The sequence below is a fragment of the Canis aureus genome, chromosome 1 (assembly GCF_053574225.1).
Source record: "Canis aureus isolate CA01 chromosome 1, VMU_Caureus_v.1.0, whole genome shotgun sequence".
Lineage (NCBI taxonomy): Eukaryota > Metazoa > Chordata > Mammalia > Carnivora > Canidae > Canis > Canis aureus.
This window is the reverse complement of record NC_135611.1, coordinates 85,494,876-85,519,932: the sequence shown is the minus strand read 5'-3', so window position 1 is coordinate 85,519,932 and position 25,057 is coordinate 85,494,876. Positions and strand designations below refer to the sequence as shown.

General features: G+C 37.5%; 1 long non-coding RNA gene across 1 annotated transcript in view; it reads left to right on the top strand.

The window, feature by feature from the left end:
* The window catches only part of LOC144319134 (uncharacterized), a 46,292-nt gene extending 42,124 nt beyond the window's left edge, over positions 1-4,168 (top strand). Inside the window, exons 3-4 of the long non-coding RNA XR_013385047.1 lie at positions 2,653-2,743; positions 3,932-4,168. This is a non-coding gene — a long non-coding RNA (uncharacterized LOC144319134). The remainder of the gene's footprint in view (positions 1-2,652; positions 2,744-3,931) is intronic.
* Positions 4,169-25,057: the final 20,889 nt, after the last annotated feature.

The following is a 25,057-nucleotide window of genomic DNA, read 5'->3' as shown; positions in this document are numbered from 1 at the left end:
AAGAAGCTCTCCACACTGACATACCACTTTGTTTAGCTCTTAATGAGTGTTTTCAGGTGTTTATTCTAAGCCAGACACTTTAGATGCCAGGCATAAAATAGATGACTAAAATATATTCCGAACTTCAGAAGCTCTTTAGGGGAGAGGCAAAAACTGGTAATTGTGTATATGTGTGAGTATATATATATATATATATATATATATATATATATAGTTATGTATACATATTTTTAATTGTTCTAAGACTGCTTGTAAAAATTCAAGCTTCTTCTTCTCCCTTCTCATGCAAATACAATGGGCGTGCCTTTGAAAATTCCTTTGCAATTTCCTTTTTGTAAACAGTCTATGAGAGGGTGAATGTCCTTTTTTGATGAAGTATATTTGCATAGTTCTGCAATTTACTTCTTTGCACAGCTGGTCACTCTCATAAATCTTTATTCTTTTTTTTTCTTTTTTTTTAAGATTTTATTTATTCATGAGGGATACACGGAGAGAGGTAGAGACATAGGCAGAGGGTGAAGCAGACCCCCTCTGGGGAGCCTGATGCGAGACTCAATCCCAGGATCCCAGAATCATGACCTGAGCCAAAGGCAGATGCTCAACCACTGAGCCACCCAGGTTCCCCCTAAGTTTTTATTCGTTCACGTCTCTGCTAACTTGGCCTATTTTATGCCATTTTCAAATATTCCATACTTTGTAGTCCTCGCTGGGTCTTGGGGTGTCTCTAACTGTTCCACTGGCATTTTGACCTTCATCTGTCTGTTTAGAATTGCCAAGGAGTTTTGCCACCTTAGAGCAGGTGAGTACAGGGCACTTTGGAATCCACCACATTGTGAAGAGAGTTTCAACCCCTTCGGAGGGCAGAACATTGGCTGCTGTCTCAGCAGGGCTTAGCTTAGTATCTGGAATATAAAGTCACTCAGCATGCACTCAGATGAATCATTGTCAAAGTATTTATTGGCAATCCACTTCATTGGGGATTGACAAGCAATGGAAAAATATTGTGTGAAAAGGCTTTCAAAGTTAAAGTTGTTGTGGGTGTTGAAGCGATTTTATAAGATGATCTGCATTTAGTTAACAATATTCTTACTCTGCATATTTCAGAAAATTGAGAAATGGAGCTTAGTATATCAGAACTGTTCTTTAGAGCAGGAACAACAATTGCCTTTGGTTTTTGTTTTAAGATTTTTTAAATTTATTCATGAGAGACACAAAGAGAGAAGCAGAGACATAGGCAGTGGAAAAAGCAGGCTCCCTGTGGGGAGCCTGATCTAGGACTGGATCCCAGGACCCTGGAATCATGACGTGAGCCTAAGGCAAACGCTAAACCACTGAGCCACCCAGGTGCCCCTTGCCTTTGGCTTTGAATTAAGAATCAAAGATGTTGTTTTTCCCAGGCTGTTGGGTGAGGTAATATGAACCAATTACTCTATACATGGGAAGCTGATGTTTGTGTTTTTGGCTAAAAATGTTTCTCAACTACTCTCTCCAATTGAAGAAAGCCAACTTGCTCCCTTCCCCTCCCCCATCTTTTTCTGCTTTATACTACCAACTTGTTGGGAAACTTCTTATTAAACTCTACCTACTGAAAGCTGCACAGAGTATGCATTTAAGGTTTATTGAATGTTTGCAAACTGAGCACCACCAGCATCCTGGAACCCCTCCCCCATCATTTTGTGCCTTTTTCCAGGTTTCAATCTCTGTGCCTCAATGATGACCACTATCCTGACCTCTAATGCCGTTGTTTGGTTCATCTGGTTTTGATTGTGTATAAGGGAATCAAAGAGCATGTACTCTTTTGAACTTGACTCCTTTCATAACACACTGTGCTTGCAAGTCCTACCCATGCTTGTGCAGTTTAATTTCATTCATTCTCATTGTTATAGTATTCCATTAGGTGAATACATAACAATTTATTATTTTTCTCTGTTGATAGAAGCCACTTGGGTGGTTTTTAGTTTGGGTGCTGCTATGAACATTTTTGTGGACCTTTGTTGGTAAACAGTTCTGTTGGCCATACAAACATAGGACTGAAATTGCTGAGTCATAAAGCATTCCTATGTTTACCTTGAGAACTGCCAGCTAATTTTTTAGCATGGTGGGTCGTTATCAATCTGGACTCCCACCAGCAGGGTTAAAAGAGTTCTCTGATTTTTCCATGTCCTCTTCAACAATTGCTGTTTTCTATATTTTTCTTTTAGCCATCATGATGGCAAACATACCCTTATTAAAGAGGCAGATGGTCAGAAACATCCCTGGCCTGTTACCTTCAATGAACTTGATTTTGGCAATGTGAGCTGGTTCATTCTCTCTTAATGAAATGAATCTAGGGCAGATCGAGTGCATTCATCCACTAAAGTCCTTCAAAAGTGGATGATCTCCCAACCCTCTGCCACCTCCCCTCAAATACAAATGATCATAGTTCACAGTTACCATGGCCTCCTGAGAAAGTAGGTTTTGCCAACACTATATTTTTTCAGTTTCCTTGGGAAGAGATGCTACAGGGTTTTCTCTGTTAATCAAAACAGTTTCTGCCTTCAAAATATATCTCAGTTATCATAATGTCTATGTTTTGTTCACAATTTCAAGGTAGGGTAAAAATGGTTATTTATACCTGTTGATCTTGTGTCATATGCCTTTTGAATTTTTCAGGATGCTACTTTTCCCCACAACAGTTGAGACTGCAAAAAAAGATGTTCTCTTAATTGACTCACATTTCTAAAATTCCTTCTTGGTCCAAAATGTAAGTCTGTTGACGCTTCCAAACTTTTGTCTTTCCGACAGGAAAAGAAAATCAGGGCGAGAACATTTTGAGATCTCATTATTTTCCATTGCTTCTGTGCTGCTTTTGCTCTATTTCACTCCATATTATTTTCCAACTAATAGCATTCTGTTTAACATTTATTTATTTTAAAATAAAGACTTGAATTAAATTTCATATTTTCTGTCATTTCATTAGAAAGGTTGTTTTTTGTTTGCTTTTTGTTTTGGTTTGGTTTTTGGTAATACAAGCTTAAGTTTTAACTTTGAAATTCGTCTAATAATTTGATTAAGAAAGTTTGAAATTTCTCCTGTTGTTGTAAAAACACTAAGGTGACCCTAAAAAAAAAGGGGGGCCTTTTCCACACTTAATTTATAAATATGTCTTTGAATTTGCCTCTTCATTTTGTTTATGGTTGGTTATCTCTTACCACAAAAATATGTAATTTAAAAATAATCAAATACATCTAGTGTTTCCTTTATGATTTTTGAGATTCCTACCATACTTAGAAAAGCCTAATTCCCTACTCCAGATTTATACAAATAGCCTCCTACAGTTCTACAGGGATCCAGTCCTATCTCTTTTTGGATAATAAACACATTAGCATCCATTTATTAAATTAGCCACTCTTTCTAAGTTAGATTAAAACCACATATATACTGATCTTTTTGTGGATACTGAATTATATGTGACTAATATATTTATGTATTTCTGTGCCAATATCACACACTATTGACTGCAGTGACTTTATAGTCATCTTAGTATCTGGAAGTCTTCCACTTTGTTTTCTTAATTGTTCTTGTTCAGTATTCATACTTTTCTTGACTACTCTTCAAGATTTTTTCTTCTACATACATTCTAGAGTCATTTTATATGCTTCCATAGAAAAGCTCATTGAGCTTATAATTTGAGTTGCATAACATTTTATGTTAATTTTGGAAGTACTAACATTTCTATAGTTAGTTCTTATTCAGGTTATTTTATGTATTTCATAATTTAATTTTTGTGCCTTCTATTCGTACTATATTTAGGTCTGAGAATTTTTTGGTTTTGTCTGTATTATAAATGGATTCTATTTTCCCACTTTAGTTTCAAACATTGTTAAGTCAGAAAAGAAGCTATTGATTTTCATAAAGTGTCCAATCAGAGTTAATCTCAGGACTTTTTCAGGAGCTACTGGGAAGAGAGACTCACCTTTCCTCCTAAGCAAGAAATTTGAAAAACACCTTGTCATAAGAAACCTGAGAATCAACTCAACATGAAGGAAAACAGAATCTAGAGATGGAGACATAGCAGATCCTAGAGTTATTATTTGAATTTCTGGAACAAGCACTATCTGAAGCCATTATCATTTGTCCTTTTCAATTACTCAAGCCAATAAACTTCTCTTATTTCTGTTTGATTTTAGCAGAGTTTATTTTTCTTTGTTTGTCAAATAAGGTGGATATGGAAATTTGAAATTGACTCTTTTGGAAAATTCAAGTGGTGGATTCTTCAGGAAAATGCACTCTACTACTATCATGGAGAGAATAATTTAATGAACTAAAGTTGAAGAAAAGACAATTGCTGAAATGTCATCCAAGATGTCAGGATAAAATCAAAATTGCTTTATTAGAGAGTTGACTTCAAAAGATACTGACATAATAAAATATATGGAGGTTTCTAAATGCAAAACTGTAAAACTAAAGTAAATCCATTGTATGAGAGGATCACGAAGGGTACTTCCAGTGCCCTTCTAAATTTGATATATTAATATTTCCCTTCTAAAGGAAAGGTTAGAAATTCACTTGGCAATCACGATTTTATTCAAGGCAATTTTATTAATTAAAGAAACAAACTGTAGGGGCACCTGGGTGGCTCAGTGGTTGAGCATCTACCTTGGGCTCAGGTCGGGATCCTGGGGTCCTGTGATCAAGTTCCGCATTGGGCTCCTTGCACGGAGCCTGCTTCTCCCTCTGCTTATGTCTCTACCTCTCTCTGTGTGTCTCTCATGAATAAGTAAATAAAATCTTTTTTAAAAAAACTAATTATAATATTAATAGCATAATTATGTTCTTTCACTCAAAAAAATATAGCTTGAACCCACAATGACATACTGATATCTCCTTTATATCCATCTTATTTATCCAGAAGACTGGTTTCTTTATCATTAGCTTTCTGAAAGATCATTGCACAACTCTGAATTAATTTGTTTTTCAGCTTTAAAGTCACATCCAGACCAATCAACAGTTTGCAAATATTTAATTATATTTGAGATTCTATTCAAGAGGCTCCTTTATTTCCTGTTTGAAACCAGCTGAGACTCCAATAGGATTAGGGCTGACTGTTTATGCCTAAGAGTTTCAGAACAGAATTTCTGTATCATTTGATAATGCACTTATATGTTCTTTCATTACACCCAACATGTTTATTTAGGTGTGACTATGATCCACACACAGCAGGAACATTGCAGGACAAAACCAGACAAAGGTCTTAGTCTCCTGACACTTAGATTTCAAAGAGGAAGGAACAAATTAACAAATTAACAATGAATACAGAAACAAAATATAAATTGCATCAAGTGACACTGAGCCCTGTGACATAATGTGTAGAGGGGAGGATAGAGGGGGGGCGGGTGTCCTCTCACGAGGTGACTTTTATGCAGAGGGATGTAGTGAGTTAGAGACCAAATGGACATCTAAGAGATACACATAGCAGACAAGGAAAGAGATCCATGAGAATATGCTGTAGTGTACCCAAGGAGTAGCAAGTATGCCTCCAGAGCTGGAGTAGGACAAGGAAGCTGGAGGACGGACACAGGTGCTCGGGGGCTTGATCACGAGGGACATACTTGTTTTAAAAGACTGCTCTGTTTGTGCCTATGAATAGACTATAGAAGGCCAAAGGTAAAGGGCTCTGACCTCCTGATTGGATGGGGGCCCCCAAATGTGGGATGACCATTTGGTGGAAGCTGGTGGCATGGACAGTGAAAGGATTCATCAGAGACAGAACAAAAGAGAGGAAGTGTATTGAATACACCCCAAAGGACCAGGGAGCAGGACAGCAAAGGAAACTGTCTGCAAGGAGGCGGTGAGTGGGGGCTGCATTTAAAGGTGGAAGGGGAAGCACCTGGGTAGCTCAGTGAGTTAAGGGTCTGCCTTCAGCTCAGGTCATGATCCCAGGGTCCTGGGATCAAGCCCCATATTGGGCTCCCTGCTCAGTGGGGTTATCTGCTTCTCTTTCTCCCTCTGCCCCTACTGTCTGTCTGTCTCTCTCTTGTGCTCATTCTCTCTAATAAATAAATAAAATGTTAAAAAAAAATAGAAAGGGGGGAGGTATGAGGATGTATGAAACTTTCCCTCTTTTGGTAACTGTGCCTGGTTGTAAATAGCCCAGTGGTCACTTAGGCCTATGGATATTCTGAGATGGGTCACTTGATGGGCTGGCCAGATTCAACCAAGGGGTCACTGTGGGCTCCTTTTTGCCTTGATCAAGTTTCCATTGCTCTAGCCTGTTGTCTCAAAGCAGCCTCTACAGTACTTGTAAGATAGGAAAATGAGAAGTGACACTGAATTTTGCAATGTGGAGGTCAATAATGACCTTGACAAGAGCAGTGTGGAAAAAATAAAATTTTTGTTTTGACAGGGAATTACGCATTTTCCACAGCTTGCTTTTCTGGGTTTTCTGATTCTAGGGGCAAAACCAGTGAAGTGGCTCTTCTGAGAATGCAGCAGAGAGATGAGGGTGCTTGGACCAGGGAACTCCAAGTGAGAAGGGGTCAAACTCCAGATCTATTTTGAAAATAGGGGCAGAGAATTTGCTGGGTGTGAAACAAGGCTCGTATCTTAGTGTTCCATCAGAAAATACATGGTTCATTAAATTAAGATAATCAGAGGTGTGTTTAATAAAGGAGTTATTTAGAAAGATATCAGTAGGGTATAGGAAACCCAAGGGATAGTGTGATGCCCTGACAAATGAAGAGAAGATGTGGTTATTTAATCTTGGAAGTTGAAAGTCCAGTAAAAAACCTGTGTTAAGGGGAGTCAGGACAGACCAGCCTTAAGGAAAACATCCAGCCTAGAGCTGCCTCATAAAAGTGTAGAGAAGGGAGTCAATGTTTTGACCCCCTCCCCCCCCCCCCCCCCCCACCAATTGACCCACAGGTTTCTCTTTGGACTGAAACCATTAGCTAAACAAGGAGCAAGAGAGAAGCTTGATTTAATTCCTACAGGTCAGCTTTGGTTGTCACTAATCAAGGTGGAGAAGGTAGAGAATGAACCTGGAGGACATGTGGAAAACACGTGGATGATTGCCATCTTGGCTTGAATATCTAGAACTGCATGAGGTTGGTCTGCCCGTGTGAGTACTTTGAAAAAGGGTTAGATGAAAAGAAATGAAAGTTCAAGTTCAGATAACATAGTTTTATTTGGCAATTTGACAGTAGATGTGATTTTTTTTAAAAGATGTCTTTATTTATTTACTCATGAGAAAGACACAGAGAGAGAGACAGGCAGAGAGAAAGGCAGAGAGAGAAGCAGGCTCCATGCAGGGAGCCCGACGTGGGATTCGATCCCGGGACTCCAGGATCACGCCCTGGACCGAAGGTGGCGCTAAACGGCTGAGCCACCCAGACCGCCCAGTAGATGTGATTTTTAAAAAATAACATGTCAGGAGTACCCAGAGTCATTGGGACTGAAGATATAATATGAAGAACTTTAAGCATGTAGTTGATGTGAAAACCCTCCGAACTGGTTGAAACCATGTAGTCAGTGAGTATTGGTGGAGAAGAGCTCATGAAAAGCAAAGGGGAAAGCAAAGAAATTTTTTCAAAAAAGAGGGAGTAAAAAAAAAAAGAAAAAAGAAAAAGAGGAAGTCATTAGTTATGTCAAAAGCTGTTAACAGTGGCAGTGGGATGATTATTGAGAAGTGACATTACATTTTCTTCAGCTTAGGAATCATTAATGACCTTCATAAGATCGGTATTGAAAAAAATTGTGTTTTAACAGGAAAACCTTTTGTGGCATTTCGTGGCAACCTTTCCAGGTGATCAGGTTCTAGCTCAGTTCATTATCTCTGAGCCACTTTTGCAACTTTTCATGAGCATAAGTAAGTGATAGGGAAATGCTGGCCTGTCTAGTAGTATTTAGTTGACACTTCCTGTCCAGTTTGGTAGTAACCTAACTGGAGGTGAGAAAACCAGAGTTTGGTCTCCATACTGCAATTCATCTCAACATTCCTTTACTCCATGCAAATTTGTGCCATTCTGACTTTTCCTTTGAACTGGTTTTAACACCTGCCTGGTTCTCTCACAGAATAGGAATCAAAGGAATCCCTTCACACATGTTCATTTTATATTTGTATGAGAGTCACAATTTTACCTTTTTCTGAAAATTATCTTGGAACGTGAGTTTCGGTGTAGGGATGTGGGCTGAAGACTGACTCAAGCTGTTTAAGGGGCAATGGGGTTCAGATAGTTGGTTTGATACTCAGCAAAATCTTTTTTGGTAAGGCACACTGACAATTTTCAGTAGAATTTACCGATCGACTTCTTAAAGCGTAGATGCTTCTTCAAGCGTCTATTTTCTTAGGAAAATAGACGCTTGAATAATAAGAGCAATCTAGAGGGGTGAATGAGTACTGGATGTGCCCTTGGAACCAGAAACAAATGTGGGAACCAGAGCTGAGTAGGAGGTAGGACCCCTTGAATAATCCTGGGATTCTTCAAAAGGCCAATTCTCAAGGGCAAGACTTGCTTTCCCTTAAAAATGGAGATGTGAAAGTCCTTGCCCATTTTGGCCCCAGCCTAGTCAAGGCAATAAAAGAAGCTTTACTTGCTGAGAATTCCTAACCACAAATTAGCCCGCATCATGGATGTGTGAGGAACTCAAATAAGGTAGGTTTAGAGAGAACATAGTAATCTAGAGGAGTAGTGGTGTGACCTAACATAAATTCTTGCCTAGGTTCTTGCCTGTTCCCTTCATGCTACCCGGCCATGGAATGTTGCAAACCATGACTTTATTCCACTGCATAAGTCAGCTGGAAGGGCGTCTTTTGCTTCACCCTGGCTTACAAAAGCCCCAACATGATCCTTGTTTGGCACAAGACCTGCAGGGCACACATACAGGTAACAAAGATATTAAAATCTCCAGATTCCATCCTTCTCTGATTCTTAACTCCCAAGAATTGGTTGGTTGCATAATAATGATATTTACTTAAATTTTTATTTTGCCTTTTGATCCACCAATTAATCTGTTTACCCAGGCAAGACCATTGAAAAAGAAAAAGAGTTGTTCTCATATAATTCTCCTCCCTTTTCCTCACGTATTTTCTTTTCTTTTAAATAAACTTTATTTTCCTTTGCGGAGATGGAAAGTTAGCTAGATTAATAATTTTAAGGGAAGAAAAACTCAGCATGAGAAACTAAACTAGAAGTAAAATATAAATCTTAGTTCAAATCTCAGAGAGAGTATTGATGTTTAAAATAAACTTCCATTCAGCCTGAATCTATTTTGGTGTCAGTGAGCACCCATCTTATGAAAAATAAGGTGTCTGGGGAGAAGACCTTTGCATTTGCACCCATTTGGTTACCTCTAAGATGCCTTATTTAAGCTCATACAGGGTTATACTGAAAGCTTTGGGGACATCTGGGTGGCTCAGCAGTTGAGCATCTGGCTTTGGCTCAGGGCGTGATCCCAGGGTCCTGGGATTGAGTCCTACATGAGGCTCTCCGCAGGGAGCCTGCTTCTCCCTCTGCCTATGTGTCTCCCTCTCTCTGTGTGTCTCTCCTGAATAAATAAATTAAATCCTTTTTTAAAAGCAAAGAAAAAACTAATCTCTCAGTTATACTCTTCCACAACTTTTGCAAGAGTATCCTCCCCTCAAAACCTGAAATGGCTGGTAAAGGAGGGCAAGATCCATCACTAACACACTGTCCAATTTGTGGGTGTGTTAAGGAAGTGCCATAAGCATCCATCAGTGGCCTGAACTATAATCATTACAATCATATTTTTTTTTATTCCTGAAATCTGAAGCCAGAAGGAGGAAGGAAACTTAGATTACAAATGTCATCACTCATTTATTTAAAAATTACGACATGCTGAATATGCAGATGCTTCATACTCTATTGCAATTGTTCCAAACCCTTTGTATTAGCAGTATCCTTTAGTGTGTTAAAGAAATGAAATCATCTCTTGCCTCTATGCGCAGATATGTGGGACTATGGTGGAAAGATCTTACAGGAATAATAAGCAGATGAATGTTGCTTTTGATAAGAAATCAATTAATTTCCTTTTTATAAATGCTTTGTCAAATATTCATATATAATTAAATTAAAGATACTGTTGTACTGAAAATGGCAAGCGATCATTCCTCAACAAACCAGAAAGTCTACTCAGAAGCATCATGGGTCACAAACAGATGACACGTCAATGAATATATGTTTGTTGGAGACAAACCTGGACCAGGAATGAAATGGCTATTAGTTTTGTCAGGTCTTTAGTTTCTTGGGAAAGTAGGACTGTGTTAATTGGTTGAGAATTTCAAAGTTATTTTTCTTTTTTTTTTTACTTGTCAGTGTGCTCTTAATTAAAATCATATTAGACAGAGATTTTATTTTCTCAATCTTTATTTCAGTCTGAGAAATAATTGGGGGACGTGAGCATTTTTAATCTCCTGGCATTGCATTTATTAAGTGGATCCAGGAAGCTGCAAGTGACTTTGTGCTTAGGAAGTGGCCACGGAAAACGTCTCTGGTGAATACTGAAAAGGAACCAGAAAGGAAGAAAACTGGATAAAATATTACGGTGCATTTTGGCATTCCAACATTTCCTCACAACAGCACCTCATTTCAAATAGTCCCCTTTTTCATAAAATGGTTGAAAATATAGTTTACAGCTGCTATCACTAACATATACTCAGTGCTCAACTCCCAGTATTTGATCAGTTGTGGAGTTTTTCTTGCTTTTGTTTTGTTTTTGTGAGTGGGAATAAGGAGACCAGGCCAACCTTTTTGGATGTTGGAATATGCGTGCTCTAGCGCCACCTGCTGGCTCTTAGCTTACAGTGCCCCAAATTCTAATAAACCAAAACCCCAAACCTGACTCTTTCCCCAAACGTTTCATTTATCTTCTTCTCTTTCCTACCTCTTGTTGCTTTTCTATTAATTCTCTTTATTCTCATTTATCTACTAGAAATACTCTAACTTCTTTAACATAATTCTCATGCACAATCGTGTACATTTATCTAAAACATGCCTTTTGATGACATGTGGACAGGTTGTTGATGGGGAAAGAAGAGGTCCATGTCAGATCGTGTGTCTTCACCTTGAAAATGATGCCTCATGGCTAACTGGATTCAGAAAGGCATTGTTTAATATATTAAATATTAATACTTAATATGAAGGTTTAGTATTTCCCGGCCTGGACCCCACTGAATCCCGATTTCCCACGAGCTAGCTTTGAGCCGGCACAGTCTTCCATGTCTCTGTATTCTGACTTGGAAAAAGGCAGTGCTAACATCACATAACTCACAGTACTGTCATGAGGACTGGATGATACACAGGCACCTAAACTCTTTGGCAGAGCACCTTCTCATGCAGTAAATAAATATGCAATAAATATTTTCTGTTATTATTACAACTCTAACTGAGGACACCGTCTGTGTTTTCATTTACCTCTATGGCCTTAGAGTGCAGAGAAAGGGGTTTATACAAGGTAGGGGTTTAACTACTTATTTAACTCCTCAGTTAAATATTTAGAAAACATGAAAATATTTGCAAATAGTGTTACTATTTCCATCTTTGACATTCTAATATTTTTCTTAAAAAAAAGATATTTGAAAACATTTTATCAGTATTTCCTGTCTCAATACAGAGTATAAAATGCATTATGTATAGTTGAATAGAAAAACCATTATTACCTGTTTTTATAATGTTTTTAATGCAGTTTGTAATTATATATGTACAAATATATAAATTTATATATTATAATTTCTCAATATTTGACAATTGGGATAGTTGATAAATTTGATAAATCAAATTAAATTTCAACTACGCATTGACATACCCTTGATGATCCTCTAAGACCTTGCCAGTTCAGTTGAATAATCTTTCTTTGATTTCAGGTGTTGCTGGTTCCTTCATTTTGTTTTCTTTTGTTTAACTTTATTATGATGGCTCAGTTTGCCCATTTACTATACTTCATAGTCATCAGAAAGGATAAAAATAAATATTAGAAAACTTGTTTTTCTTTGCCTCAGCTTGGATCAGATTTATAAAGTGCAGAAAGAGCCTTTCTGATGACGTTCCATAGATTAGAAAAGACAGGATAATGCAGGGAGTCCTATGGAACAGGTCTGCAGAATGGGGAAGCCAATTTTCTTATTACTTCACCATAGTGGAATCTTTTAGCCTTGGCTAATTTATTTTATAGTTGACTTTCCAAAAGGTTAAACAAATTCATAGTCTTCTATTGTTGTTTTAATTGGATTTTTTTAACCAGGGAGATTGGATCATAGTAATATAATTTTAGAATATTGTAAAATCAAACATAAATAAATGCTTTCTTTGTGAAATATTTTGTTCAATAATTTGTAAAATTATTTTCTTTTATTAATATAGAAAATGGAATTTTCTAGAAATGCATTAATTTGGAGTTCTGACTTTATATTTTCTCATTGGGATAAGATGAAATATTTCCCAATAAAATAAAAAAGAAATGGCAACTTCATTAAAATACATTAAAGGTTTTTTTTAGAAGGTGATTGGATAGCTCAGTCAGTTAAGCGTCAGACTCTTGATTTTGGCTCAGGTCATGGTCTCTGGGTACTGGGATCCAGCCCTGTGTTGGGCTTCAAGTTCAGTGTGGAGTCTGCTTGAGATTCTCTCTCTCTCTCTCTCTCTCTCTCTCTCCCTATGCCCCTCCCCCCATAAATTAATCAATCAGGGATCCCTGGGTGGCGCAGCGGTTTGGCGCCTGCCTTTGGCCCAGGGCGCGATCCTGGAGACCCGGGATCGAATCCCACATCGGGCTCCCGGTGCATGTAGCCTGCTTCTCCCTCTGCCTGTGTCTCTGCCTCTCTCTCTGTGACTATCATAAAAAAAAAAAAAAAAAAAAAAAAAAAATCAATCAACAAAAGTTTCTTTAAAAATGAATGCTAGGAAAAGAAACACATATCCTTCCCCCTTATAAATTTAGCACAGAAAGTTATAAAGTAGCATTGAATTCAGTGTTGAAGAGTTCAATGTTGTAGTCCAAAAATCTAAAATTAAGACATGGCACAGCACTTAGGATTAGTTGGACAGATTAAAAAGACAATTCCCAAATCTCAACAAATCTGCAGAATTTGATTGGAATAAATTGTGTCTCTTGTGTCTGATGGAGATGGATTTCGACACACTTTTGAGTTTTCTGTATATGTTTATCCAGATGTTATTATCAATTCTATTTATGGACTACACCATCTCATGCTCTTCCAAATTAAGAAGAATTTCACCTGGTTTACATTTAATTTTGAGAGGGAGAATTCTTTATTGGTTTAGCCTTCTAATTTTCTTTTAGCTCCTCTGCTATTTCTTCTGCAGCTTTATGGGCCATCTGCTGTGAGTGGTGTCTTGATATTTGTCCCATTCTAAAGAAGAACAGTGCTATTAATGTGAGATATATCTAAGAGTAGACTTACACTCATTTAAACAGCTTTCAGATGATAACTCAAAGGAGACAAAGGTATCCAAAATCAAAGAAATTAATCTCACAAAAAACTATTATTCTAGCCAGAAAATTACTCAGATTCAAAAAACGAGATTTTTTTCTTAAAGTGCTTGTTTTAAAATGATTAAAGTAGACACTATAAACAGAACAAAAAAATGTGGCATGATTTTTCTAAGGCATTGGAAATTTAAGTCTTTCCTCTGTGTCGCAAAATTACTCCTCTCTTTTGCTCAGAAAAATAACCTTCCAAATTAAGAGAGGTATGAAGATAAAGTCAATAAACTTGAATAAATCCAAGGTATTGCCTTGAATGTAGACAGAATTCTAAGATAACCCCCCAGGTACCTGACCCTTAATATATATGCCCTGTATATCCTCCTATCCTTGAGTATAGGTAAGATCGTGAATATGAGGTACTACTTCCATGATTATGTTACATTTTATAGCAAAAGGAGTTTTTCAGATATAATTAAGGTCCATAATCAGTTGACTTTGAATTAAGTAAAGGGGAGACTATCTTGCATGTGCCTGGCCTAATTAGGTGAGCCCTTTAAAAGAGGGACTGTGGCCCTCCTGGAAGTCAAAGATTATCATACTAGCCTCCAGGAAGTGAGGTCCCTATTGTGAAAGGTCTCTGAGAGGACCACATGGGAACTGATCTGCATCTCGCAGTTGAGCTCAGCTCCTTGGTATAGCTAGCAAGAAAATAAGAACTTCAGTCTTCCAACCATAAGGACCCCTGATTTCTTGGGTGTGAACTAGGAAGAGGATCCCAAACTCTAGAAATACCACTACCTGACCAACATTTTGATTACAACGTTGTGGGATCCTGAACAGAGGGCCAATTAAGTTATACCCAGACTCATGAATCACAGAGACAGATGTTAAATGCATGTGGTTTTAAGACATTGAATTTGTAGTAATTTGTTATAAAGCAATAGAAAATACCTTGTATTTCAGTTCAGTTTTTGAAAACCAAGGCTCTATGATTTTTTTATGTAAATCCAATTAGGTTTGCATGTCAGTTTGATGAGAGAAAAAACCCTATTCTTTTTTTCTTACAATAGCATTTTTAGTTTAATATTGCATTTGGAAGTTAAGCACAAGTTTCTCATGTGACCCAGCAATTCTACTCATAGATATTTGCTCAAAAGGAGTAAGAACATATGTCTCTACAAAGATGTATTCATAAATATTCATAACACTTGTTCACAATAGCCTAACAACAGGAGAATGGGAAAACAAATTCTGGTCTATCCATACAGCAGGAATATTCAGCAATAGAAAGGAATGACCTTCTGAAATACAAAAATATGGGTGATTCTCAAAATTATTATGCTGAGTAAAAATGGAAAATCCAAGTATAAAATAGTATCTACTAATTCCAATTACATGAAATTCTAGAAAAGATCAATGGTGTCTAGAGGAGGGAGTGGAAATAAGGAATGTTTATTTTTGAGTAATGAAATGTTTGTAAATTGATCATGGTGTTTGTTACACGGGTATATACATTTGTTAAAACTCATTGAGTGATACACTCAAAGGGGTCATTTTAGTAGAAAAAAAGTTGATCTTCATGAAGAGTTCATTTTGGTGTTCATTAGTTCATTGAAATTATACCATGATAAAGTTGATTAACAAAACAGCATCTGGTACATAGTAAAACATTCAATAAATATTTGTTAATTTACTTAAAATCAGTTTTATTCATTAAATAACTTGTAATTTTAGGAAAAATCTATTTTACATTATAGCCCACATAGAGTCAGAACACCTATTACAGATTTGGAAAGTGCAGAAGGAAGGTCACAAATTATCTCACTTGTCAGCAATTGTTGGGTACCTACAATAATTAATTTAGGGAGTTTGCCATTTCTAATGCAATCTAGTGTTAATTTCTCTAGGTCTTGAGGATTCAAGTGAATTTCAGTTATCATAAGATTTCTGAAAGAATGGGCCACAAACTCATCAACAATACAGATTAGAAAGCTACAAAGACTTTGAGGATCATAACAGTACATTTTAATACTGGAACTGATGCATTCAGAGTAACAGGTAACTTATGACATTAAGTAAGGCTGCTTTAAAAGTTTGGGACCCCATTATTCCTTAGGAAACAATAGTTTCATATCTTTGGATTTATTAGGATAGTGTATTCCTTTACTAGCCATGAGTTTAAGTTGTTGGATTTTTAAAAATAAAATCACGACCTTGAAAATTATTCACAGAAAATCAAAATCAAGTAAGATATTTGTAGGAAACTTGGTCACGCATATAAAAAGGCAGAGGAATATAACTGAGGTCTCACACTATTATTCCTCTCCTTGCTTTGCTTTCAGATATTTCATGAAATTGTCTTCTTTACGCAAATCTCCAATGAGGTAGGTTTCATTAAAAACTACGACTCCACCTTGAAGGCAATAATTTCATTAACTAGTGAATGAGATAAAAAATAAAATTCAAGAATTATGCCTCAGAAATTCATAACTCTTCAAGGTATTTTTCATGATCCTCTAGTATATCCTTCCAAAATCTTCATGAAACTGAATGTTTGCCAACCTACTATTACCCTTTTTGTGTGTGTGTGCTCAAACATCTCTGCATCATTTTGTGAACAGTTAATGGATTCTTTGCTGAGCAGCTGAGATTTCACAGTATATAATGTGGACTGGCTAAAACTAATTAAATCATTTTTGACAGAAGCTTTGAACTTTCTCCTTAGCCACTATTCAGATTCTCTTACACCATTAGATCTGTGGACAAAGTTTATTTTTTATTTTTTTTAAAGATTTATTTAATAATTTGAGAGAGTGAGCATGTGAACAGAGGGAGGGGCAGAGGGAGAGAGAGAGAGAGAAAGAATCCTGCAGCAAGGAGCAAGCTCCTTGCTAAGCAGGGAGCCAGAGACCATGACTTGACCCAAAATCAAGAGCCAGCAGCTTAATGGACTGAGCCACCCAGGCGTCCTTCTTTGGACAACGTGTAAATGGTTAATAGGCTGGGAAATTATAAGAATTCGAGTCAGGAGAGTCATTGGATCAGATATGCGTATGACACTGGTTAACTGTGCTTTATACTGACATAACAGTTAAATGTTGGTTTCCAAATTTTATTTTATTTTTTAAAGAATTTATTTATTTGTTCATGAGAAACATGGAGAGACAGAGGCAGAGACACAGGCAGAGGGAGAAGCAGGCTCCATGCAGGGAGCCCGATGTGGGACTCAACCCCGGGACTCCAGGATCACAACCCGGGCAGAAGGAAGGCGCTCAAGCGCTGAGCCACCCAGATGTCCCAGTTTCCGAATTTTAAAATAAATTCAAACAAGCGAGCTGGGACCATGTTTTTTGCTACACCCTGGTCTTTGCATCTCCCTGTGCTGTAGAAACACCAACTCATCCCATGTAACTTGAGGGAATTGTGTTTTGTTCTGGTTTAGTTCTGCACTGTTGTAACATAACTTTGATTTCCTGACTTCTTTTTTTAGCAAATTATTATTGACATTTTGGAAATAGTTAAAATCGTTTTTCAGATTTAATGCTATCTCTTTTTGAGGCTGAAAAAAGGTTTGTATGCTAACACTGCCTGCATTGTCTGTTATGATATGATTTGTGAAAATGCATATAGACATATCACATTTTAACAAAGTATTCCATTGTTTTATTTTAAGATATGCCTGCTGTTGAGATCTTTCATTAAATGTTTCATTTTTTGCCAGTGGATGTTCACCATGCTCCAACCACTTAAATTATCCATCTAAGACCTTACCACTCCTATACTTAGGTAATCAGTTATGTACACTAACTTTTGAGAGCAAACTTCATCATTAACCTGGCACTAACCTGCTCAACTTTAACCTTTAACCAGTGGAAAGGTAAAACAGGTATAAAACTTGAAACAGAATCATGACATCTAAATGTTTATTAAGACATTGATATTAACAATAGGATACTTTAAACTTTATAGATAAAGTTGATAAGGGCCATTATAACTCCACATCTGTTTTTAGTAGGCTGGCAAGATTTAAGATACCAATCCATCAACATTTTCTTGCCCTTAGCATTTGAAATATAATTAGTTGCTTTAATTAAAGGCCCAGTGAGGGATGTATACCATGCAGCCCACACAGAAATCAAACCTATGATTAGCCCCATGTTCTAATCAACTGTGCTACACACATTAACTACAGTCTTGATGATGGAAAAGAACACAGGAAAAAGTGTATATTAAAATATCACCATGTCACCTTGTACCAAGTTACTGAGCATCCTTTAAAATCTATTCTTTTTTTTTTTTTTTAAGATTTTTATATATTTATTCATGAGAGACACAGAGAGGGAGGCAGAGGCACAGGAAGAGGGAGAAGCAGGCTCTATGCTCGGAGCCCAATGCGGGACTCAATCCCAGGACCCCAGGATCATGCCCTGAGCCAAAGGCAGATGCTCAACCTTTGAGCCACCCAGGTGTCCCCCTTTCAAATAAATACATTATATTAGCTGTGCTTTTCTCCTATAAAAGATAAGAAAAGCATGCAAACTTGATCCATTTTTCTTGCCATAAATTAAATTTAGGTTAGGGAAGGCAATATAGGGCTGCCTGTACATCTGTTAAATGTCTCATTGCAATACCTGTCTATTCTGAAGAGATGCGCTGAAGTAAAATATACTCAAAAAGCATCAGATGAGAAGTTGAGGGACGCCAGCTCATCATTCACTAGCTATATGTCACATTGACTCCTCATTGTTCCTGGAACAGAATGAGAGCATTATGCAAACTGTGCCCTGGAGGGCTAGGTTTTCTAGGATTCTCAAATATTTGCCCCTCTAGACTTCCAGCTGCTGCAACCCAGCATCCACGAGGCATCTTTGTATCGTCTTCCATCATAATCCTAAGACATTTTCCATTGTGTTCTTTCCCTGGATTGTGACTATCTACAAATATCATGAAAGTAAAATATACACCACCTCTACCTCTGAGTTATCCACTTGTCTTCTAAAAATAAAATTATTCTCCCATAAAGAAACACAATTAATTATGTTTAATTAACAATCTAAATGTCAGAGAAACTTCATTATATCACTATAAGCTTTAGAGGCATAGATTCTTAAAAGTTCTATAGCAGGAGTATTTTCAGTAATTATTTTTATAGCCAGTGGGAGCCATATTTTTTTATATATTCTCTAAGTCACACTTTACATGTACAGTTAATATTTTGTTCTGGTAAATTTAAATGATTTTAGCCAACTGTTCTCATGTTTAATTTGCTATGATGCTATGAACATCAGTACTTTAAAAGAAGTGTGGAGTAAGAGTTATGGGATTGGGGGGATAAAAGTAAGTTAAAATAACATTTGTATTTATAATTGCATACTTTAATGTAATTCTTGTCGTAAAATTAATTCTTTTCTAAGGTTTGTAAAGTTAAAAGTTAAGTGTTTCTCAGAACATTTTCATGGGCCTCTTGAGCTTTGAACTTAGCTTATAGTGACTCATTAACTTGCAAGTCATCTTGAAATATTTCTTATGGAATCTATGGTAATTTATCAGCTGCTATGAAGTTAAAAAAACAGAGAACTATTTAATTCATTTCAAGATGAGTTTTGAGGATATTCTACACATTTTTGGAAATGCTATTCAATTATAATGTGGCTGTTTTCACAATACCTTTTCCTCTGTTAAAGTTTTTTTCCTGTTCTCTCTTGTATCAGAGATAAGTATTGACAGTTCCGGGGCTGGAAACATTCTTTCTCCATAATATCTATGGTGGTCTCTGCCAGGATTCATCCACTATCACATGAGGTGTCTGGAACAGAACAGTTAAGACAACAAGGATACTACTTACAGACAAGAGTTTTGTAAACAGTGAAGTAAATCTGAGGTCATATCATAAGAGGAGGTTAGATGTTTATTATACTGGAGTGAATTTTAAAAATGCAAATATAGGGGCGCCTGGGTGGTTCAGTCAGTTAAGCGTCTGCCTTAGGTTCAGGTCATGATCTCAGAGTCCTGGAATCCAGCTACATGGGGCTTCCTTGTTGAGGGGTGGTGAGAAATCTGCTTCTTCCTCTCCCCCCGCACCTGCTCATGCTCTCTCTCTCTCAATCTCTCTCTCTCTCTCTTAAATAAATAAATAAATAAAATCTTTTTAAAAAATAAATAAAAATGCAAATACAGCCAGAGAATTAATGCATTATGTGAGACAGTGGATGATCACACTGCACCCCTGAAAATCAGTAATTCTATTAGTAATTGAAGATCAGTTGTAATACTGGTAATTGAGAGGAAAAGGCTCTGATGAGGGGGAAAAATGCAACTATAATTCCTCCAGTTTTTCTAGACTCTTATAGGGTAATCCTGATGAAAGAGGTGACTGCCTCTGGCCTGGCCACCTCCATCATTCTGATTTTGTCTGGGCTAACCAGAAATAGAAATAATTCTTTCTTCCTTTCTTTCTTCCTTCCTTTCTTTCTTTCTTCCTTTCCCTTTCTTTCTTTCTTTCTTTCTTTCTTTCTTTCTTTCTTTCTTTCTTTCTTTCTTTCCTTTCTTTCTTTCTCTTTCCCTGTTTCTTGCCAAATGCAGTCCTCTGTCTTTGAACTAAGCATCATATTAAGATAAAAAGGGAATTTTCTGGTGTTTTTTGGTTGTTTTGTGGGGTTTTTTTGCTTTAAATTAAAAAAAATCTGTTTGAGGTATATGTGTCTTAGAGTAATTTTACTAATTTTTTCTAAATAAAAAAAATGAGAGAGGATATCTCTCATGTGAAACTAGACACAGGGAACAGTTTGTCTTACCTTTAAATGTTGTGTTTGTATGCCTCTTCATACATAATGGCTGAGTCTTCACCAGGTGTGTTTTGTGTAACTGCTGTGTGTCTGACTCTGAGCTACCAGCTACAGGAAAGAAAATAAGGGGATCCCTGGGTTGCTCAGTGGTTTGGGGCCTGCCTTCAGCCCAAGATGTGATCCTAGAGTTCTGGGATCGAGTCCCACATCAGGCTCTCTGCATGGAGCCTGCTTCTCCCTCTGCCTGTGTCTCTGCCTCTCTCTCTATCTGTGTTTCTCATGAATAAATAAATAAAATCCTTTAAAAAAAAAAAAGAAAAAATATTGTCCTGGAAAACTAAATCCTTATTTCCCACCTAAGAAAGCATGTGTGTGTGAGTATGTTTTAGGGAAAACTGGTGTGGGGTCTGAAGGGGATGGGGAACATAGACAGGTATTAGCTCAACTTGTGACAAAAGAGTGGCTCAGGCTAGAGTAGTTTCTTTACCCTCAGAGTATGAACATTCTAAGAGCCAAGTGAGAAGCCAAAGACCAACAAGAAAGACATGATAGGACTGGTGGCTAAAGGTGCCACCCATGTGTGGAGTTGCTTCAGGATTGGTCTCTTCCAGTAAAAGCAAACATTGAAAACATGGAACATGAAGCCTGAGTGAGACGAGCAGAGGATCATAAACTGAGTTCGGCATGAGCTGGAATAACCCCATATCATCTCTGAGTTTGGGTTTTGCTTTCCTTAGCCAGTTTCACTGGCCATAACTCAGTATGGATTTAAAAGTCCAAAACAGCAGATTACTTATTTAAGAATGTGTATCTGGGGACACCTGGGTGGCTCAGCGATTGAGCATCTGCCTTCGGCTCAGGGCCTGATCCCAGGATCCAGGATCGAGTCCCACATCGGGCTCCCCACAGGGAGCCTGCTTCTCCCTCTGACTATGTCTCTGCCTTTCTCTCTGTGTCTCTCGTGAATAAATAAATCTTTAAAAAAAAAAAAAAAGAATGTGGGGCACCTGGGTGGCTCAGTCAGTTAAGCATGCAACTCTCAATTTTGCCTCAGGTCATAATCTCAGGGTTGTGGGATCGAGTTCCATGTCAGGCTCTGTGCTGAGCATGGAGTCTGCTTAATATTCTCTCTCTCCCCTCTCTTTGCCTCCCCCTCCCCTGGTCATGTGCATGTGTGCTCTCTCTCTCTCTCAAAAAAAAAAAAAAAAAAAAGAATGTGTGATGTGTGTACGTTAAGAGGGGGTGGTTGGAGAAAGAGTATCTATAAAGTAGCATAATAATTCTTCTTAACACAAAAAAATAGAGCACACACACAAATCACACAAATACACATAATATTTTATATCCACCTATCTATGCATATATGTATAAAATTATTTTAGATTTCTAAGTTTTTGCTTTTAAAATACTACTCAGGGATCCCTGGGTGGCCAGCGGTTTGGCGCCTGCCTTTGGCCCAGGGCGCGATCCTGGAGACCCGGGATCGAATCCCACGTCGGGCTCCCGGTGCATGGAGCCTGCTTCTCCCTCTGCCTGTGTCTCAGCCTCTCTCCTCTCTCTGTGTGACTATCATAAATAAATAAAAAAAAAATTAAAAAAAATAAAATAAAATACTACTCAAAGCCTTTATGAAGATGATGATCATTTTGTTATCTTATTTGTTTCAAAGTATTTTTCCTCAGCTGTTAGTTACCTTAAGTCAGGTCTAAATCATTGTGACCCAAGATGGGTTTTTGTCTTGGTTATAGCCAGTGATTCAGTAGAAGTCTAAATAGGAAAATACATGTCTGACGACTTCCTACAAAAGTCAGAAATAATAGATCTTAGATTTTAAAGATAGGGTTTTGAAGATTCGCAAGCCGTGATACAAAATTTAACAAGTCTCTTGAGAATGTGCTTTACCTAACAGCTAGAACCTATATCTCAACACAACATTGTGAAGTGATTTTTTTAAAGACCTTTTAGAGGGACAGAAATAGATCTGTAAAAGAAGTTGGCATATATTCATTTGTGTATCCATGAAATAAATGCCTTCAAATATATTCCTCATGAATGTAGAGTATAATATGATGGTTTCAATTTTTTAACCTGCCTCCAAATACAAATATCAGAAGGATATGTACTCAGAGGGTGACCAGATTAACAATGCTAAATATGATTTTAGTTATTCTAAAGCTATGAGAAAGGATTACATTTCCAAGCCTATTTATTCTCTCTTGTTCTGCCTTGACAAACAAATCCCAGGATATTATCTTCCCTGGGGACACTGTTGCATTTGGATGACCATGTACAAGTTTCAAATTTTCCTGGACTTTTTCCAGCTCCACTATGATTTCTTGCAGTTCATCAGCAGCTGAAATAAGAGGAAGACTGGGGGGGGGGGGAACCTTCCAATAAATTATTATTAAAAATCACTGTGGATATTTCATTAATGAAAAATTCTAGAAAAATGCAGTGGTGATAGTGCCTGATAGTTTACGTTCTAGTAAGGAAGAAGAGAAGTAAAAACCTAAACATATGGATTAACATAAGTAAAGATTGTAATAAATACTGGTAAAGCAGTAAATAGGTTGCTGTGATCATGAATTACTGGGGAATTGTGGTTCAGTAAGGCTGGTCAGGGAAGACTTCTCAGAGGAGGTGGTTTTTGAAGTGAATGTTGTAGAATGAGAAGAAGTTGGCCATGCTGAGGAAGAGAAGCTTGGAGTGCTCCATCACTTTCTGTTCTTCAGTTCATGGTTTTCCTGGAGTCTAGTTTGGCTGCTCTACTTCTATCCTAAAGCCTGACTCATACTTGCTTATGTGCTAGTCCTTATCTCAGGCATCTACGTGCTAGGAAGTTATTCTTAAGTCTATTTTCGTTTTTCTTCTCCAAGATGTGTTAGATCCCCTTTCTTAGTGCTTCCTTAATAATCCATAAATATCTTTCTTAACACATTTCCATTACTGCACTGAAGTTATACATCCTTAGGCTTATACCACATTTAATTCCTCTTTATAATCCTAGGAGCTAGTACTTTGCTTCATTAATGGCGGTTGAAAAAATGAGGGGTTATTATTCACAAAAACTGCAAATAAAACCTTGAGCCATGGCTTACCAAGGATCCGATACAAGCTTCTAACTGAAACTCTGCCAGGCTCAAACCATGAAGAGTAAAGTACACTTTTTTAAAACCTACCTTTTCTCTCTCCTAGTTCTCATTTTGTTTGTTTGTTTGTTTGTTTGCTTGGTGAAGGAGAGTTTTCTCTTCTTCTATAAGTTAACCATTTCCTTCATCAGAGCATACTTACTTTGGAAGGTGAAAGAAGGGCAGAATAAGGTTTTTCACTATTCAAATACTTTTGTTATCTTTGTAGATGATAGAAAAATAGATACTTTAAAATCAAATATGGTTTGGTTTAAAGAAGTTTTAAAGTGAATTATTTGGGATTAATATTAATGTCATGTCTGCATGCTGGAATATAAATTGAGTGAATTATTAACATTGACATGACTGATTCAGATGTAACATCAGATTTGCAATAGGTAAAATGAGCTGTTAAATCATCACCTCATTATCTGGAGATGATGTTGAAGGGTTCTTTTTTGTTTTGTTTTTTAAGATTTATTTATTTATTCATGAGAGACACAAAGAGAGAGGCAGAGACACAAGCAGAGGGAGAAGTAGGCTCCCTGTGGGGGGAACCCAATGTGGGACTCGATCCCAGGACCCTGGGATCACAACCTGAGCCAAAGGCAGATGCTCATCCATTGAGCCACCTAGGTGACTTGAGGTTGAAGGTTTTAACTCAAGTTTGCTCTGTGGATTTATAAGCTGACCCTACACTATTGAATTTGCTTAAGTACTTCTCACCTACTATCTCTGTAGTGGGCAGAATAGTGGTATCCCAAACCTGTTGTCCCACCAGGTGTCCTAAACCCCCAAAACCTGTGAATGAGTTCTTTCACTTAGCAAGGGGGGACTAAATTGTAGATAGAATGAAGGTGGCTAACCAGCTGATCTTCAATTAAGGGGATTCTCCTGGATTCCATGGGTGGGCCTAATGTAAACACAAAGGTCCTTAAAAGTGAAAGAGGGAGACAGAGGAGAGTCAGGAACAGGGATGTGACACAGAAAAATGTGATGTTGCTGGCTTCGAAGTGGGAGGGAGAAGATCAGAAACCAAGGCAGTTGGGAATCTCTAGAAGCTTAAAAGGGCAGGACACAAATTCTCCCCTAGAGCCTCTAGAAGGAATGCCACTCTGTGGACACCTTGATTTGAGCCTACCCTAATTCTTCCCACAGGTATCTTTGTGGCACTTGTTTGCCTACCCCAATTCTTCCCACAGGTGTATCGGGTGAGTCCTGTGTTTTAGAGCATGGGACTATCTCAGAGAGTGAAGAAGTTTCAAAAGTGACTTCCACCTGTGGAAGCTTCTTTGTTTCCTCTTCCAGTAGACCAAGTATCATGACACTCAAAACAATATGGAATTCTATAAATTACCTACAGATGCAGTTGCAGACTTTTAAGAATATAAGTACGTGATTGAAACAGTAGTTTTCTGCAAAGGAGAAAAAGCGTTTGGGATAAAGGCATGGTGGTCATATGAGACATTTCTCTTTAGCCCCAGGGTAAGAATCTTGAAGGCCGAGAAGGAGCTAGCATTTATCCACTGCATATTTTACTTGACTTAAAAAAGTTTGCTGCAAAGTGTTTTGAACCATCTCTCTTCCCAACTGAGAATGAAAATAGCAGAAGAAGAGGAGAATGTGTGGAAAACACAGGAATAATGAAATTTAATATTAAAAGGGAGCTGTTTATTCTCCCATGCTGGTTGTAATTATCTC